Genomic DNA, 6,950 nt, shown 5'->3' with positions numbered 1-6,950 from the left:
TTGTTCTGTCTTTGTTCTTGAAAATAGCATTTCCAGGTTAAGCAGGACTTTCCCTCACTCACAAACACTACTGAGAACTTTGTATACCACAGCAGCTGAAGAGAAGACTAATATTTAGCTTTCTAGGAAGAAGAATCCCAGCAAAAAGAAAAGGGCCATGCTCCCTCCACACCTTCATATGAAGGCCCTCATCCTAGGTCTGCTCTAGAACCAAGGCCTTGCCATGGCCAGACACCGTGGGCCAAACCAGAGCACCCGATCCTGCCCTCACACGACAGTACTAAGGAGTTCCATTTATCCATTTTCCCATCTCTCCATCTGCTCAGTAAATCTTGTTGAGCCCCTACAAAATGTCCAGAACTATGCAGCACACAGAGGACACAAGTTCCTGTCCCTATTACTTCAGAACAACAGAAAGTCCATGAAAACACAATGGCTACTGCTCATCTATCCGAACTGAAATGGTCTTCAAGTCCTGGAAACAGCCTGTTGGCCTGTGTGACATGGGGAAGAGGTGTTGTTTGCTTCCCCATGTATAATGCTTTCCTTTAGGTGTTGGTTTATAACCATATCTGACAAAACCAGGAAATGGATTTTGGCCACAGGGAGAGGGGTGTTGTTCTATATGGAGGACAATTGATTCATGAAAAGAAATATCAGTCAAGGAAGAAAAGTGATAAGAATAGAAACTAAATGTTTTAAGTGAGGGGTGTAGGGGTGGTAATTACCTCACTAGAATACAAGCCCCACCTGGACGGGGAATTTAAACTGCGTTGTTCACTGCTATATCCCTAACTTTGGGCACAACAACAGGCACATAGTAGATGCTCAGTAACTATTTGCTGAATGAATGAATTTTGAATAAACTGACAGAGAGGGATGCTGTTTTAAAATTAACACCAGGGGCTATCACATATTACTCATTGAAAACAGGAATAAAAAAAAAAAAGAGGGAGGAGATGCAGAAAGGACAATCATTAAGAGGACAAGAGTGAGGCAAACAAAGGGGAGGGGAAAGTGCAACCGGTGAACTTCCAGAGGAGGGTCCACATTTCTCTCTGGCTTCTTTTCCTTATCTGCCCCCTTGTTCATAGCATCTCTTTTGCCTTCCTCAAATGCTGAAGCCCTCCTTCTTGTCACTAACAAAATTGTTGGTGGCCAACAGACAGATACTCAATTGAGTCTGGTGCTGCAAATTGTAGGAAGTGGACAGGAAGGGATAATCTTAGAAACATGATATAGCCCACCTGTACTTTTTCTTCACTATTTATTTTTGTACCCCCTCTTCTGGGGCCTTGAGTTTGGTCTTCTCTGAAGTGCAATGCAGCACCCATTTACAACAGACACTGCTGAGGCAGGATCATGTAGAGGGCAAATGAGCACAGAAATGGGAAAACTGCAGCAGGTGGCTGGTAGAGGCTGGCATTGATTGGGAGCTGGCCAGGGCACCTGGGTGAATGCGTTGGCAAATAGGTTAGTGCCTTGGCACATCTTCCTCTTCTGGGGTTTAGGTCTGGTTCTGGGCTGGAGGACACAATGCTTCCTCTAAACTCCTCTGAGGGAAAACTGTTGGGAGGAGGGGGTTGCTGGGCCTTGGAGAAACAGGTGGAGAAGTCTTTAACCACCAGCTCTAGCAGAATCATAGGCTGCATATCTCCCTAAGCAGGCAGACACTTTGAGCTGTTCAACCAATTAAAAAAAAAAAAAAAGAAAGCTCCAGGCCTGTCCTTATCACCATTCCCTGAAGCTATCAGAGCAGGCACTCCTACCTCACCCATGCATCCCTTCTACAGACTTTCAGGGTTTGAAAAAACTTGAGAAGTTTGGGACTATAGCCTTCAGGGTCTGACACACTCTTCTCCTTTGTCCACCAAGTTCAACTGTCCTTTCTGGGGCCTATTGCAGTAGGAGTGGGACTGAAAGGGTTAAAAAGCTGGGATCACAGATACAGGGAGAAGAGGAAACATTAATGTCCTTTCAGGCACGTGGTAGACAATATCATGAGATCATTCACTGTTAACATGCTCCCAGGAACTTTTAGTCCTGTCACTTAAGAAGTATGAGTTGTGGGTCATAATTTTTCAAAATTTTTGAATGCTTTTAACATCAGTTTCTGACCTAGGTGCCAATTAACAGAATTAAGGCTGCGTACCTCAGATCTGGAACAGAGCGTTTTAAACTGGTTAGAGAAAAAAAATCATGAAAGTTATTAATTCACTCATTGATAATTATAAACTGGAAACTTCTGGTACAGTGTAGTAAGTCAGTATATGTGCCTGGTGCCTGTGTTGGAGTGGAGCTGGAGCAGAAACGCAACTCTTCTGCCCCCTTGTGGTTGAAAGAGTACCCTGCAAGCTCTTTCCACTGCCTTGTTTATTTAATAGTGAAACTTTTTTGTGTCTTTGGAAGGAAGAGAGGGAGGTTAATAGGCTGGCTTCTCTGTGTTTCAACTTCTTCATAATTACCAGGGAATAATTATTTTAAGGAATATCAATAAAATGTCATATTTAAGAGGTGGTATCTAAAATTTCATAAACCTCAGTTTGAGTCCAGCCTTTGGAGCACACATGTGACATTGGGCAAGTAAATTAACTTCCATTGAGCCTAGAGGTCTCCAGTATGAAATTGAGATAATAGTATCTTCCTTCTAGTGTTGAAATTAAAATTTTATGACATAATGCAGCAGTGAACTTATATTTTAGCAGAGTTAGAACCTTATAAATGTTACCTTTACCCGTGTGTCAAATACTGATCAGAGTTTACTGTGCATTATCTCACTTAACTTCAATAATACATTATGTAGCAGGTACTTATCTCCCTTTTCCAAGAAAGAACATCTCAGAAAATATAAGGATATTTCCAAAGTTTGGATATAATTGGAAAATAATATATCTAACAATTTGGATGCACATAAAGTAAAAACGGAAAGGTCTTATGCAAACCTTCCTAATCTCATTAATCTCCCTAAAGGAAGCCAGACTTAACTGTCTGGTATGAATCTTTCTAGAATGTTTTTCTGAGAGATGTATGTGTATGAGGCAGAGAAAGAGAGAGAGGAGGGAAAGAGATTGTTGCTTTCTTTCTGAAAAAGCTCCTTCTATTATATAAAACTGAGAGTAATGTTGCCATTTCTGCCTTTCTGGGATGAATAAAGGCTATCCAAAATCATTTTGAATGTCTGACATTTTGAAAACCCAAGAGGATTTTACTATTGTTTGCTTTAGTATCAGAAATGGAGGGAAAAGGATAGACATACTGGGAAAAAGGGAAACTTGGAGGAATTCACAGATGTTCTGTCCTTGCAAAGTGGGGGCACCCCACTTTAACCAAGAGACCCCCTCATCTATGCCCTCCCATGTAGTGCCACCCATCTTCACCCCTTTGCTACATAAGAATTTCCTTCTCTCCAGTGGTCTTAGCAACAGCCACAGGGTACTTTCCTGAGTTCTGCCAGATATGTGTATGGAAATATTACACACAAATAGAAACAATAGTTGGCTGCTGCCATTAGTATTTTATCACTCTGATTATCACTGGCATTCTCAGTCTTTCATGGTGGTCACTCTGGGTTATACTGAGTGTGGGTCAACAGGCAGTGCGACGTGGTTGGAGATGCTCCTCATGCTTAAAAGCCTAGACTGAAAGTGCTACAGGAAAGTGAAGTGAATGAAAACATTTGAAGATATTATACACACAAAGTAGAAGTATTGAATGCTTCTCCAGTTCAGTGCATAGGAAAGAACAATGAACAAAGGGTCCAATATTATAATGAGCAATGTTAACATAAATCCCCACCAATCATTTATCCAGACACAAGCAGAGACTATGTGGATCATGTTAAGATGCAGGCAGGAAAAATGAGAGAGATGATGAGAGCAGGAAAAGAGAAGTCATTTGAGCAAGAACAGTAAGGAAAGGACAATCAGGATGTCACAAATGATTGCCATGCCCTCTCAGTGAAGAGGACTCTGAAGATGAAGGCATAATAGAGGTAGCAGCAGGGATCCAGAAGGTAGTCAAAGGACTTGACTAACACAGCAGAAGATGCCACAAAGGAGAATCTAAGGAGAAAGGAGAGCTGGACAGAAGCTCTAAAGCTGAACTCTGAGGCATTGACGCAATCACAGGACCCCCATGACTGTGGGAGCACTGATTGCAAATTCAAAGGTGTTATGTGACATATTTTCACTATGCTTAAGAAGTGAGGATAAGAACCTGGAGGGCCCAAAGACTATCAACATCCATAATATTTGTATGAGTCTATCCTCTGTCACTCTAAACAGTCTTATTCCAGAGCAAATAACTTAGGTTTGGGAAAATATTTTACCATGAATTATTTTGTATGATAGTTAAAAGCATGTATTCTGGAACCAAACAGGCTAGATTGAATTCCCCTGTGTTATTTACTAACTACTAAACCTTGGAACATGAATTCACTGTTCTGTGCCTCAGTTCTCTCATCTGTAGAAAGGGAATTACCTGACCCATTAACTGCTGAATATCAAATGAGTTAATATATGCACAATGCCTGGTGCATAATGTCAGCCATACTAATTATATCATCATTATCACCAATCATCATCATCATCATCATCAACTTTGTGTGGGTGAATTATTTCCATTGTATGTGTATTACTAGGTGTGTATGGAGGGTATGGAGGTTGGAGCAAGGAAATAGAAAACACCTGAAATGTAGAGACAGCCTAAAAGAGTAAATGATACTGTCAAGTGTTAAACATGGGTTGTTCTATAAAAAAAGAGAGAGAAGGATATTCCCCTTCCTGAGAGCAGCATGGCAAAAGCAGCATCTTTTCCAGGGAAATCACTCATTCTATGTCTGTGTGGGAACTAGCAGTAACTCAAGCAAGAGCTCTTAGCCAGAACCAAGAGAGGTCATGAGGAAATAGTGTTAAAGGAGACATTTGCAACTGATGGATTGACTCAGAAGAGGATGAGATGAACCTCTTTTCTCCCCAGATATGTTAGAAAATGATTAGCCTAGAACTGTTTAGGAGTCTAGGTTCTCGTTTCATGGATTAGTACTCTTGATGTAATAATCATTTGGAGTATATTGATGTTATAAACAGAATAAAGTGTCCTCTACAGAAACAAAGTTTAATGGAAATTTAAAAGAGAAAAAGATCCTATTCATTCAAGACTAACCGTGGAGAGTGATGTGATTTTATCAGGTTGATAAAAAACAAAGGCTAAAAGAAAATAAGAACAAAGTTAAAACTTGATAATTCCCGGTAACGTACATGAATTTTTGGCTAGATTAGTTAAGTGATAAATAATTTGAGGGTCTTAGAATTCTCAGAATATTTAGATGCTTTGTATAATCTTCTAGATTTTGCCTGAATATTTAAAATGCTGGTAAATGAATCTGCAGTTCTTCCTGGCACAATAGTGGCAGGTAATATATAAGATAGCCTTTGATTGTTGAAAGTGTTTCTTATATTGATCTAAATATCAACCTCATTGTAACTTGCCACAATAGATACTAGTTCCTTCAACTGAAGATACTCAGAATATGGATTATCACTCTTTCTCAAAATATCACTTTTAAAAAGAACTATCTCCCCATCTCATTTTCTTTATAAAAATCTCAGTTCTTTTAAATCCTTTTCATTTTCTGTTTATGATTATGAGGCCTTTGCCCCCTCTTTCTGTGTCCCTTTTTCTAATTCTTCTGTATGTATGGGATCTTGCTTAAGTTCACATTTAACAATAAGCTAATGGATGCACTTCCCACATGCAAAAGCAGATTTAGGTTAAAATATATAACCAGGATAAATATTTATTTTTAACTTTGTTTGTTGCATTCATCTGCTCCATCATGTCAACATGATGTGGAGATATGGAAAGAATATTTCTGGTGTGTTTTCTCCTTCAGAGACACTTCCTGTTAATTTACTCATTCTTGATTGCCCCAGGCAGTGTGAGCTCACCACCCTTCCATGATCCCAAAGGCTTCCGAAAGATGTGTTATATTTCTTGGAGCTTATTTGAATATATATCAATTGTTTATTTACATGTGTCTCTCCTTAACTAGACAACACAATCCTTGAAATTAGAGGTTATATTTTATTCATCTTTGTTTTTTCCAGTATCTTAGGACCTGGGGAAGAATAGAATTGGAAAGTAAGAAGTGAAGTTTTCCCTATTTGCAGATGACATGATCCTATATACAGAAAATCCTGACCAATACAGAACAAAGCTCCTAGAGCTAATGAATTCAGCAAAGTGGAGAATTTCAATACCCCCAAATCAGTAGTGTTTCAATATGCTAGCAATGAAAAATCGGAAGAATATATTAAGAAAACATTCCATTTAAAATAGCAACTAAATGAATAAAATATCTAGGAATAAATCTAGCTAAGGATATAAAGGATTTGAACACAGAAAACTACAAACCATTGCTAATATAAATCAGGGAAGACCTAAATAAATAGAAAGATATCCATGTTCAAGGATAGGAATACTGAATTTCATTAAGATGCCAATTCTACCCAAATAAATTTACAGATTCAATGCAATCCCAATCAAAATACCAACAGTCTAATTTGAAGAAATGGAAAAGCCAATCATAAAATTTTGTGAAAAGGTAAGGGACCTTGAATAACCAAAAACATGAAGAATGAAGTTGGAGACTCACACTTCCCAATTTTATTACAAAGCCGCAGTAATCAAAAGAGCGTGGTACTGGCACAGGGATGGATATATAGAGCAATGGAATTGAATTGATAGTTCAGATCAACCCTACATTTCCGGCCAACTGATTTTTTTTAATTAAATTTTATTGAGATATAATCATATAACATACAATCATTCAAAGTGTACAATCAGTTGTTCACAGTATCGTCATATAGTTGTGCTTTCATCACCACAAACGCTGAACATTTTCATTACTCCAAAAAGTAAAATAAAAATTAAAATAAAGAAGAACATCC

Source organism: Choloepus didactylus, chromosome 6, assembly GCF_015220235.1.
Source record: "Choloepus didactylus isolate mChoDid1 chromosome 6, mChoDid1.pri, whole genome shotgun sequence".
NCBI classification, from domain to species: domain Eukaryota; kingdom Metazoa; phylum Chordata; class Mammalia; order Pilosa; family Megalonychidae; genus Choloepus; species Choloepus didactylus.
The sequence above is the reverse complement of the archived record's forward strand: the minus strand, read 5'-3'. Positions refer to the sequence as shown.